This window comes from Bos indicus x Bos taurus, chromosome 28 (assembly GCF_003369695.1).
Source record: "Bos indicus x Bos taurus breed Angus x Brahman F1 hybrid chromosome 28, Bos_hybrid_MaternalHap_v2.0, whole genome shotgun sequence".
NCBI lineage: Eukaryota > Metazoa > Chordata > Mammalia > Artiodactyla > Bovidae > Bos > Bos indicus x Bos taurus.
The window spans coordinates 36,189,435-36,202,320 of NC_040103.1; positions in this window are offsets into that span (position 1 = coordinate 36,189,435).

The window sequence follows — 12,886 nt, forward strand, 5'->3', positions numbered from 1 at the left end:
GTAAATTAGGCATAGGGGCTTTCCTGGTGGCTCAGTGGTAAAGAATCTGCCTGCCAGTGCAGGGGATACGAGTTCAATCCTTGGTCCAGGAAAATCCCACATACCATAGGAAGACTAAGCCTGTGCAGCACCACTATGAAGCCCGTGTGCTTACAGCCTGTGCTCCACAACCAGAGCAGCCACCGCAGTAAGCCCTAGCACTGCAACTAGAGAAAGCCTGCGCACAGCAACGGGAGACCCAGCACAACCAAAAGTAAATAAATCTTAAAAAAGATGAATTAGGCACAGTAAGAGACTGCCAACAACAATCAATAGCAAAATAGAAAAATTATAACAATATACTGTAATAAAAGTTATGTGAATATGGTCTTTCTCTCAAAATACCTCATAATACAATTTTAATGCCTTTTTATCTTAACTAAACACAGCCTGCATGGTGGCTGAACTTTCACAGCCTGAGATGTGACAGCGAAACTAGTGTGAATTTCTTTACCTTTACAGTTTCAGAGTTAGAAGAGTTGTTCTTAGCGTGGGTTTTAGCAACCTCAGCATATGATTTTTTTTTTCTTATTAAGTTGAGAACTTTTACCTTTTCACTTAAGGAAGAACTTGGCTCCTCTTTGGCATATCTGAGTTGCCAGCATCACTACTCTTGAGCTTTGGGGCCATTATTAAGTAAAAGAAGTATTAGCTGAACACAAGTGCTGAGACAGTTGCTCTGAGAACCAAAGTGGCTACTAAGTGAGTAACAGGGGGATGTGCAGGACAAAGGGGTGATTCACCTCCCCTTATGGAATGGAGCAGACAGCCTGAGATTTCATCCTGTCACTCAGAATGATGTGAAATTGAAAACTTATGAATTATTTATAGAATTTTCCATTTAATATTTGTGGACCACAATTAACCATGGTTAAATGAAATAGAAAAACAAGACCACAGATGGGGGAGATGATTGCATTATCTAATAAAACCTTCAAAACAACTCTGTGAGTTAGGTAGTGTTACCTTCTTCTGTTAGAGGGAGAAATGGAAATCTATTTAATACTCACAAAATCCCTTGATTTTCAAAGTATGTAACAGATCATTTGTTTAGCATGATGTGGTACTGCTGCTGCTGCTGCTAAGTCACTTCAGTCATGTCAGACTCTGTGTGACCCCACAGACGGCAGCCCACCAGGCTCCCCTGTCCCTGGAATTCTCCAGGCAAGAACACTGGAGTGGGTTGCCATTTCCTTCTCCAATGCATGCATGCATGCTAAGTTGCTTCAGTCATGTCCGACTCTGTGCAACTCCATGGACAGAAGCCCACCAGTCTCTTCTGTCCAGAATTCTCTAGGCAAGAGTACTGGGGTGGGTTGCCATTTCCTTCTCTGCATGATGCAGTAAAGACTGGGCAAAGGTAAGACATGAATATGGACTTCCAGCCTCTAAGTGCACTGCCTCCACTGATACATAGATGCAAACATGTTCTGAGGATAAAAGCAGAAGGGCAAGTACAGGCTCTGGTTTTGGAGGACACAGACTTGAATGTCAGGCATGCTGCTCCCTAACTGCAGACCTGAGTGAGCTAATTCACGTTCTTGAGTCCTAATTTGCTAAATTGTTAACATCTGAATAAGTGCAGCACTTCCTCAAAGGACTGAGGAAAGATTAAGTCCTATGAGACACTTCAAGTGCCTGGCATACAGTAAGTGCTTAATAAATATGAGGTCTTCAACTTCACTATTACCTTTATTGTTGCTTTTATCTAAGGACAACTCTGAGTCTAATTCAAGATGAAATAAATCCATTTAGGAATGACTCATAAAGGGTCTGGAAAAGGTGGGTGTATCTTTTCAAGTCCCTAGGAATAATTTATTAAGTTTTAATTGTCCCTTTCAACAGAAGTAGCTTTGCCAATATGTTCTTTTAAAAATAGAATTAGATCAAATTTGGTGTAAGGTAAAATGTCTATGCCTTTCTCATCTTATCCAATTCATCTCTGAAATTTAATTTTCAGATGAAAAATTTGGAGATCTTCTTAAATATGCATTATAGACAGTGGTAGCCCATGATTTGGATATTTGTGTTGGTTAAACTCAGATTTACCAAGTAGGCTATGAAGTAAACACATGGAAAATATGCTTAAGTAAAATGCTCCAGCTGATTTTGAAGTCTATTGAGATACATAGGTGCTGAGGAACTATCAAGAAGACAGGGTCAGTTTTCAAAAAAGAATGTTTCTTATCTTCTAAGAAAATGCAGTATGTTATCATTATAAAACAACTGGAAAAATAAAAAGGAAGGAAAACATGTGTATGTACACATGTCTGTGTTGTATCAGTAAAACAAATTCAATCTCATTAACTGGGGTGTGCAAAGCAGTTTAGAATTTATTCCTTTATAACTGTCCTTGTTTTCTGCATGAGTTCCCTTCCATCCTACAGTAGGGTGGGTAAAAAAAGAAAATAACTGTATTTAGTCCAAATTTATAATCTGTGTTCTTTCCAATAATTTAAACTGCCTTTCAAAGAAAATGAGTCTCTGCTTGGATGACTCAGGCAAATGATTATGCTCATGCTTGCCTTTTCAAAGATCATTCCTAGTAGTAGTTTGGGGGAGGAAGGTGATTTAGATGATATCACTTTGTGAAAATGAAGAGGTGGGTTCCTTGGACCTACTCAGTGTTATCTGGCTCATTTTGTGTGGCTGCCATGGAATGACCAAGCAGAACTGAACTCTCCTTGGTGGCTTCTGTGGTATGACTGGTTCCATCTGACTTTTTGAGATACGATGAAACTACACACTGCAGTAAACAGTCACCGTTATTTTCCTCTGGTTTCGATTTTCTCATATCTTGAGGGGCCTTTGCCTGAGAGTAGGCCTCTTCTGGCCTGCGTAGCGTTTTAGTACCTCCATACCCTCTAACAGATTTGGGTACACAACTGAGTCTCTGGCATGCGCATTCAGGTTGAGGGAACCAGGAGTTGTAGAAATGGCTCTGTCTTGTCCATCTGCTGCTATACCACGGGGAGCAGAGCCAGCGAGACATGACTTCTCATAGTCTCTTTCTCTTTCTGTCTGCCTCATCTTTGCAGAATTCAACTGGGATCAAAAGTATATGTTTTTTTTCTCTTTTTTCTTAGTTCTTTTTTCTCTTAGTTTCTCTGATCTAGTTTCATCCTCTCTAAGTCCTAAATCTCCTTTTTCCTAAATCTAGACTCAAAAGTAAATTAATGATAGATAGGATGCATGGAGCAAGAAAACCATTTGTTGATAAAGGGACAGGAAGCATTTAAAAATATCTTATCTGATCTCTGTCTTTCATTTCTCTCCTAGGAACGAAGATATACATATAATGCAAAGCAGAACCCTAATTTGCTTTATAAATAAATCTAGACAGATTTCATGTTTCTGAATTCTGAAAGTGATGAGATTCGGAGACAGAGTCCTATTTCACAGCATACCGAAAGAAAGAAAGAGAATTCTCTATTGACCAAATAATTCCATGTAAAACCCAGGTTTAATATGTTAATTATGTGATTTCTTAATGGCAGTGGAATTTCTAGAAAATATATTCTATATCACACAAAAATTATTAACACATTTGATCACTAAAAATTCATATATCCTAAAACATCACTAAAAATTGAGACAAAGTGGCAAACTACTATTGTAAAATCTTTGCCAAAACATTATTTTCAAAAATCTTATACAGAATCTTGATCAATAAAAGCCTCAAACCCTATGGAATATAAATAACAGTCATAATTAAGGAATTAAAAAAAACACAAGACACAAAGAACTCAATGTATTTATGAAATCTTGTTCCATCTCACTAAGATCCAAATAAAATTCTATTCATTCCAAGATATTCTAGATTCCTATATGTCAAATGGACAGTTTTCTCTAATCCTGTGCTATCACTCTCTGCTGATGGGTGGGAACTTTCTTTTATAGCATCACGGCAGTGTGTTAGCTATTTAACCACAGAAAGCCTTGTCACTAATAATTCCATTTCTACAAATTTTTTTGATTACCTAAGGAAATCATTGGAAATGTGTGCAAACATATTTTTCCATTTCTATTTCTTACAGCATTTGAAAATAACTTCAAACTGCTGCTGCTGCTGCTAAGTCGCTTCAGTCGTGTCCGACTCTGTGCGACCCCATAGGCGGCAGCCCACCAGGCTCCCCCGTCCCTGGGATTCTCCAGGCAAGAACACTGAAGTGGGTTACCATTGCCTTCTGCAATGCATGAAAGTGAAAAGTGAAAGTGAAGTCATTCAGTCATGTCTGACTCTTCGCGACCCCATGGACTGCAGCCCACCAGGCTCCTCCGTCCATGGGATTTTCCAGGCAAGAGTACTGGAGTGGCGTGCCATTGCCTTCTCTGAACTTCAAACTAGAAATGTCCAAATTTTCAAATATTCAGATTGGTTAAATAAAGAAATATATCCATATAGAGGAATACCATGCAGACATTAAAAATGCTGTTGAAGGGCTTCTCTGGTGGGCTGGTGGTTAAGAATCTGCCTTGCAGTGCAGGGGACACTAATTTGATTCCTGCTCTGAGAAGATTCCACATGCCACAGAGCCACTAAGCCCGTGTGCCACAACTACTGAGCCTGCCTCTAGAGCCAGCAAGCCTCAGCTACTGAGAACAGTGCTGCCACTCCTGAAGCCCGTGCACCTGGAGCTGGTGGTCTGCAATGAGAGAAGCCACCGCAACGAGGATCCCACACACTGCAACTAGAAAAAAGCTCCCGTGCAGCAACAAAGACCCAGCACGGCCAAACAGAATGTTGCTGTAGAAATGCCAATATGCTAACAATACATTGAAAATAGGTTATAAAAAAGATACGATATATTTGAAACATACGGCTGGTGTGTGTGTGTATTTGTATATATGTGCTATATCCTAGATGATAAAATGGCACCCTATTACGCCCTCTTGATTTGTGTGCCAAAGCTGGCTATTCCTTTGAGTGTGCTGAAAGTCATATGCAAGCGCAATCACATCAGTCTTTTTTATTAACATTTAGTGTTATTAGAATTTCCCTGGACTGGAATTCGAAGCTGCCTGTAACTACTACTTCTAACCACCTCCCTGGTTCCAACTGGCAGCTCAGCTCACACCTCTGCCTGCAGTGAAGGCTTTAGGCGCGGTTTCTGTGAAGCTGGTGGCTAGGGCTTTGCTTGGGTCTCTCCACGCTTGCCATTCTAACAGAGAGCCTGGCCCGGCCTTCATAAGCTCACAACTCGCTGCCCTCTCAGTGAACTTACCTCAGCAGTCAGAGCTAGGCAGCCTGCCTTGCACATGTTGGAGGAGAGAGAAGCTGTGTATGAGGCACACAAATGTTTTTGAGGCAGATAATTATGTTGTCTTTTCATCCCAGCAAAGATAAGGGCCAGAAAGTGTGTTCTTGAAGCTGAGCAGTCTGAATGTTGACATCACCGCACAAGCTTCATTAAATGAACTATGTTTAAAACTATAGAGGCTTCAGGGATCTTTATATTTAGTGAGAATTAAAGGACGTACATTGCCCACAGTATTTCTTTACTTAAAACAAAAGGAATTTCAAAATATAAGTCTATACCATTAAAACATCAATATAGAAATGATTCTGCATGTACTATTAGTGAAAGTGAAAGTGTAGTCACTCAGTCGTGTCCAACTGTTTGTGATCCCATGGACTGTAGCTCTCCAGGCTCCTCTGTCCATGGAATTCTCTAGGCAAGAATACTAGAGTGGGTTGCCATTCCCTTCTCCAGGGGATCTTCCCGACCCAGGGATTGAACCCAGGTCTCCCGCATTGCAGGCAGATTCTTTATCGTCTGCACCACCACGGAAGCCCGTGTACTATTAGGAATGTACTTAAAAATTCTGACTTATGTGGTGTCATTATCTCGTGTAGCCGCTACTTTCTGGACATAATGACATAAAAGTATGCAAATTGAGCAAATCCTGGCAGTTACAAAATCCCTAACAGGAGTTTTTGTCCACCGTCTGCATTATGTGTTTAAATCACAGATTAGTTGGTAATTTTAAGAAATGCTACGTGAACCGTGAACTTCCTGATGTTCAAGCTGGTTTTAGAAAAGGCAGAGGAACCAGAGATCAAATTGCCAACATCCGCTGGATCATGGAAAAAGCAAGAGAGTTCCAGAAAAACATCTATTTCTGCTTTATTGACTATGCCAAAGCCTTTGACTGTGTGGATCACAATAAACTGTGGAAAATTCTGAAAGAGATGGGAACACCAGACCACCTGATCTGCCTCTTGAGAAATTTGTATGCAGGTCAGGAAGCAACGGTTAGAAATGGACATGGAACAACAGACTGGTTTCAAATAGGAAAAGGAGTTCGTCAAGGCTGCATATTGTCACCCTGCTTATTTAACTTATATGCAGAGTACATCATGAGAAATGCTGGACTGGAAGAAACACAAGCTGGAATCAAGATTGCTGGGAGAAATATCAATAACCTCAGATATGCAGATGACACCACCCTTATGGCAGAAAGTGAAGAGGAACTCAAAAGCCTCTTGATGAAAGTGAAAGTGGAGAGTGAAAAAGTTGGCTTAAAGCTCAACATTCAGAAAACGAAGATCATGGCATCCGGTCCCACCACTTCATGGCAAATAGATGGGGAAACAATGGAAACAGTGTCAGACTTTATTTTCCTGGGCTCCAAAATCACTACAGATGGTGACTGCAGCCATGAAATTAAAAGACGCTTACTCCTTGGAAGGCAAGTTATGACCAAGATAGCATATTCAAAAGCAGAGACATTACTTTGCCAACATAGGTCTGTCTAGTCAAGGCTATGGTTTTTCCTGTGGTCATGTATGGATGTGAGAGTTGGACTGTGAAGAAGGCTGAGCGCCGAAGAATTGATGCTTTTGAACTGTGGTGTTGGAGAAGACTCTTGAGAGTCCCTTGGACTGCAAGGAGATCCAGCCAGTCCATTCTGAAGGAGATCAGCCCTGGGATTTCTTTGGAAGGAATGATGCTAAAGCTGAAACTCCAGTACTTTGGCCACCTCATACGAAGGGTTGACTCATTGGAAAAGAGTCTGATGCTGGGAGGGATTGAGGGCAGGAGGAGAAGGGGACGACAGAGGATGAGATGGCTGGATGGCATCACTGACTCGATGGACGTGAGTCTGAGTGAACTCCTGGAGTTGGTGATGGACAGGGAGGCCTGGCGTGCTGGGATTCATGGGGTCACAAAGAGTCGGACACGACTGAGCGACTGATCTGATAAAATAGTTTAGTCAGTAGAGCACTAGTTGTCTTTTAATTGGTGACTCATCACAATTTTCTTTTTTACGTGTAAGGGACATTTCAGATTAAGAACATACTTATTGCTTTGCACATAATATAACCCATAAGGGATTAATATCCAACATATGTAAACAGCTCATATTATCTCAAAATCAAAACAGCCCAATTAAAAATGGGCAGAAAACCTAACATTTTTTTCTGAAGAGAGCATGCAGATGGCCAACAGGCACGTGAAATGATGCTCAATATCACTAATTATCAGGGAAAAGCAAATCAAAACGAATACAGTGCGATACCACCTCATACCTGTCCAAGTGGCTATCATCAAAAAGAACAAACCACAAATACTGGCAAGGATGTGGAGAAAAAGGAACCCTTGTGCACTGTTGGTGGGAGTGTAAACTGGTGCAGGCACTGTGGAAAGTAGCCTGGAGGTTTCTTAAAAAACTAAAAATAGAACTACCAAATGACACAGCAATTTCATCCCTAAGTATATATCTGAAAAAACAAACACAGTAATGAAAAAAGATTCAAGAACCCCAATGTTAGTGACAGCATTGTTTACAGTTGTCAAGATATGGAAGCAACCAAAGTGTCCATCAAGAGACGAATGGATAAAGAAGAGGTAATGCGCGTGCACACACGCACACACACACACACACACACACACACACACACACACACACACACACACTGGAATACTACTCAGCCATAAAAAGAATGAAGTTTTGCCATTTGAGCAACAAGGATGGGCTTGAAGGGCATTATACTTGGAGGGCATAAGTGAAATAAGTTAGAGAAAGACAAATACTGTGTGATATCACTTAAGCTTGGAATTGAAACAAATGTAACAAACTAGTAACTATAAAAAAAAGAGCAGTCTCATAGAGAAGAAGCTAGTAGTTACCAGTGGGGAGAGGGAAGGGGGGAGGGAGGGGAAGTGAAGGGACAGGGGATTAAGAGGCACAAATTATTGGGTATAAAATAAGCTACAGGGATATGTTATACACACAGGGAATATCGTCAATATTTTATAATAACTATAAGTGGAATATAATCTGTAAAATTGTGAATCAAGATATTATACACCAGTAACACACAGTATTCTACAGCAAATATACTTAAATGAAAAAGAAAGTATTTGTTGCAAGCACATACTTGTGTGTTTAAATTATCTTTCAAGACAAATGTGTGAGTTCATCCTGCTGTTGTCAAGATTTACCTGTACTGAAAACAGTGTGATAGGTCAATTTGTACTGATGCTTCTGTTTCTTTCTGTCAGTGCTACTCAGAGGCAGAGTAATGAAGCCTTGTTTGTTAAACAAAAAGTTGAAGGAAATCGGGTCATGGATTTGAATGTATGATACAGAAGTTCACAATTTAGGACAATTCAGTAGAACCTCATTTTTCTCATTATTTCCTTGTTTGCTCAGTGACAGGCTGGAAGAAGAATTAATGAGAAATTTTATCAGAAGTGTCCCTTAATGTTCATATTAAATTAGATGCCACTTAAATTTGGAATATGTTTTCCAGTTATTGTTTTTATTATTATCGACTGTGAAAATGATGAAACATAGCATCCTTGAGTTATGGATGTACATTTTTCACTTCAGCTTTTTAATAAAAATGCTTGAGCATCTGTTAGGCACCCAACATTCTTTATGTGATCTAGATAGAGCATGCTATATACAGAGTGATGAATTAGGCATAGTTTCTGTTCTAGAGAGACTTGTGATCCAGGAGACAGGACCTTAGAGATTTTACTAGTCCACAGTATAGGTGAGGAAATTATCTGATTCCCTTCCTAAACTAGAAGTCAACAAGACTTCTAACATAAACTTCCCTGTTTATGTCTGTCTCTGAGAGGAGGGATGTTAAGAGTGTGGTGGAGAGTGACTGCTTCATCAGGCTGGTCACAGAACAAACGACCCATTTACAATTCAAGACTATCTTGAGTATTCTTGACCATTCATTCTTATCAAAGATTCTAACATAATTTCTGGAGAGAAAGGACAGTATTGTAAAATGAGAATAGATTGAGGAATCAAAGACATAGCTTCACATCCTTGTTCTGTACTGCCTGAACAATTTATGCTTGGGACAAATGACTAATATTTCTGAGCCTCAGTTTTCTCATCTGTACAATGGATATATGCAAAGTGGTTGAGATAAAATCATAAGCAAAAAGCAACATCCCAGTTCCTTATTCCTAGTAGGTATTCAAGGAGAGTAGCTATTGTTTCTTAGGATGATGCCTAGGAACAGGATGATGTTTGGGTAAGGGGAGTTTAAGAAAGCCATACTTTCACTGGAAAGAAGAGAATTCAAGACCATCAGATTCTCTATATGTAAGGTTATGTGGTCAAAGACCATAGATCAGAGATGAGAACTCCAAAAACGTGGATGGCGTAGATTGCCAGAACCTTTGTCATTTCCCTGCATAGATTTTCTACATTTCCTCTTCACATTCTTCTCCATCTCTTTTCTCAGAAAGAATAGCAATGAATGTGTTGAATAATTAAATTCTAGCAGTAAAAGAACCTGCTTGCCAATGTAGGAGATTTAAGAGATGCAGGTTTGACCCCTGGGTCAAGAAGATGCCCTGGAGAAGGAATTGGCAATCCTCTCTAATTTTCTTGCCTGGAGAATTACATGGACAGAGGAGCCTGGCGGGCTACAATCTACGGGGTTGCAAAGAGTTAGACACGACTGAAGTGCCTTAATACATAGCACACGTGCATTTATTCTCCAGAACAAGGAAAGGGGGAGTGTTGGTGGAGACGGAAGACTAAAAGGCAGGAGGATTTAAGGCAGAATAAAGGCAAAGGTAACTACAGAGAGAGAGGAAGACCTGAGGCAAAGAGGAGAAAGTGCATGGAGTGGGAAGATGACTCTGTGATTAGATCAGGAAGCCCTGGTTTTCAAACGATGGCCTGGGGAGCAGTGTGAGATGGCAGGGTTAGAGGTAAAAGCTGGAAACTTCTCTTAGAGACTTGACTCTACTGAAGACTTGTCTACTCCTGCATGCCTGAGGAAGCTGAAAGGAATTTGGTTTCCATTCTGGAAATGAAATTTTAATAATCAAGAAAAACCACACTTTGCAGGCGGAGAAGGTGTAGAAGTGAAAGCAGCCACCAGACTGAAGCTGCCAGCAGGGCTGTAGTGTCAGCCTGACGTTTAAAAGTTTTCATCCCAATAAATGGAATTCTAATCACTCCACATTAGTATAAGCACAAGAACTCTGCTAAGTTTAATAAACATCCTTATTTTCATCTTTTACATAATACGTGTATAGCAGTTATAATTTCTACTAATCGCCTTAATGTCCAGAGATGTCTCCAAGAGAAGTCCTCACTCAGTATGCTAAGTGGATTATGATGATCGCCTTATTTGGATTAGTAATTGATTCAGATGAAAGGGAATAGAAGACTAAATTAGAAATTGTTAATTGGCCCATTGTGACTTAGGAGAGGAAAAACCTTACACTTTAAATTGTTGCCTATTTGACTGTAGGAGGAGATTTAATATCTCTAAAATGGAAAAAAACAACACTCAAAGGAGTCTATTTTAAGTGGAAACATTAAGAACTATTTCCCTGGCTTTTTGTCTTCTTTTTAAATGTAGATACGTCTCTTGTCTCAAATTTCTAATCAGATACAGATATGTCATTGTTACATTGAATCATGTATCCATGGATCCTGACACCCAATATACTACTCCTTATCCTTCTGATGTTCTTAGCTTGACCTAAAGAAGTAAACCTGTCACAGTGAGTAGAAGGAAGGGAAGGAGTGTTGTGCAGCGGCTGAGATTCTGGTCAGAGATTCAAAGACTGGGTAGCTATAGCAATTCTGATCCACTTCTTTATTTGCTATGTGATCCTACGTAAGTTATTAAGTCTCTTTCAGCTGCTTATCCATGAACAAACTTAGATAAAGTAAAGTGTTATTATTACATCAGATAATGTTTGTAAAATTCTTTTCACATTACCTGGTACTTGGTAAACACAAATGTTTTGTGTCATTATTAGTAATCTTGATGGTGATAATTTATATAATAATTGTAAAAGGTTATTTATGTAAAATCTAGCAAGAAGAAAGCAAACAACCCAATTTAAAAATTGGCAAGACATCTGAACAGATACTTCAACAAAGAAGATATGTGGATGGGAAATAAACATATGGAAAGATGCTCAATATTATATGTCATCAGTGAAATGCAAATTGAAACAACAATGACATATCACTCACTACAGACCCGTTAGAATGACCAGAATCTGGAGCCCTGACAATATCAGATGCTGGTGCAGGTATGGAGTAACAAGAACTCTCATTCATTGCCAATGGAAATGCGAAATGGTACAGCCGTTGTGGCAGGCAGTTTGGTATTTTCTTACAAAACAATTTGGTACTTTATTACAAAACAAGACATAGTACTAAACATATACTAAGCATCATTTCGCTGACAAAGGTCCTTACAGCCAAAGCTATGGTTTTTTCCCAGTAGCCATGTATGGATGTGAGAGTTGGACCAAAAACAAGGCTGAGTGCTGAAGAATTGATGCTTTCCAATTGTGGTGCTAGAAAAGACTCTCAAAAGTCCTTTGGACTGCAAGAAGATAAAACTAGTCAATCTTGAAGGAAATCAACCCTGAAAATTCACTAGAAGGACTGATGCTGAAGCTGAAGCTCTAATACGTTGGCCACCTGATGTGAAGAGCTGACTCATTGGAAAAGCCTTTGATGCTGGGAAAGATTGAAGGAAAATTTAAACTGCTCAACTCAGCTGTAGTGTGAAAGCATCTGTGGACAATATGTAACTGATGGGAATGGCTCTGTTCTATTGATAATAAATCTTTAGTCACAAAATCAGGAAGACGGCTGGGCTTGACTGCCTGGTCATAGTTTGCCAACCCCTCTTCTATACTATGGAGAGTTTTAACTTTTAATCAAGCAAATGGACATCAGAATATTTGAGTTTTAGAAAAATTACCTTGATCGTGGTACAAAGATGTATCAGGCAACAGTAAGACTAGAGAGAGGAGGGTTAGTTGAAAGACTTTGACAATAATCTGTGCAAGCTGTAGAGAAACCATAATCTCAGGCATTGGTGATGGAAACAGTAGGCAAGAGATGAAATAAGATATGTACAGAGAGTAGACAGTAGTATGGTCATGGGTTAGTTAAAGTACTTGAAGATAAGGAGGGTTGCTTTAGCTTCAGTGATACAGTATTCCTTTCACTGAGACAAAATAAGAGAACAAGAAACTACATTTTGTGGAAAGATAGTGAGGTTCCTGGCATTCATCCAGAAATCTGGGATACTGTTACATAAAAGAACCAAAGTGGTCTCTGTACATTGGCCGCTATGTTGTTTATTCACAGCAGGCTGAGACCCACAGTGCAAAAGCCTGCAAACGCCAAGTTCAACTTTTTACATATCTGACTGTTTTAAATATAGACCAAGCAATCAGATTTCTAGCGATTGAGAGCCTGCCTGCTTTGCATACCCCATGAAACTGCACCCAACACCTGCTGGCTATAGATAGATAAAACCCCTGGCACTATCAGTATAAAGCCCCAAGCTGCTTCAGCCCTTTGGAATTCTCTGATTCAGAGA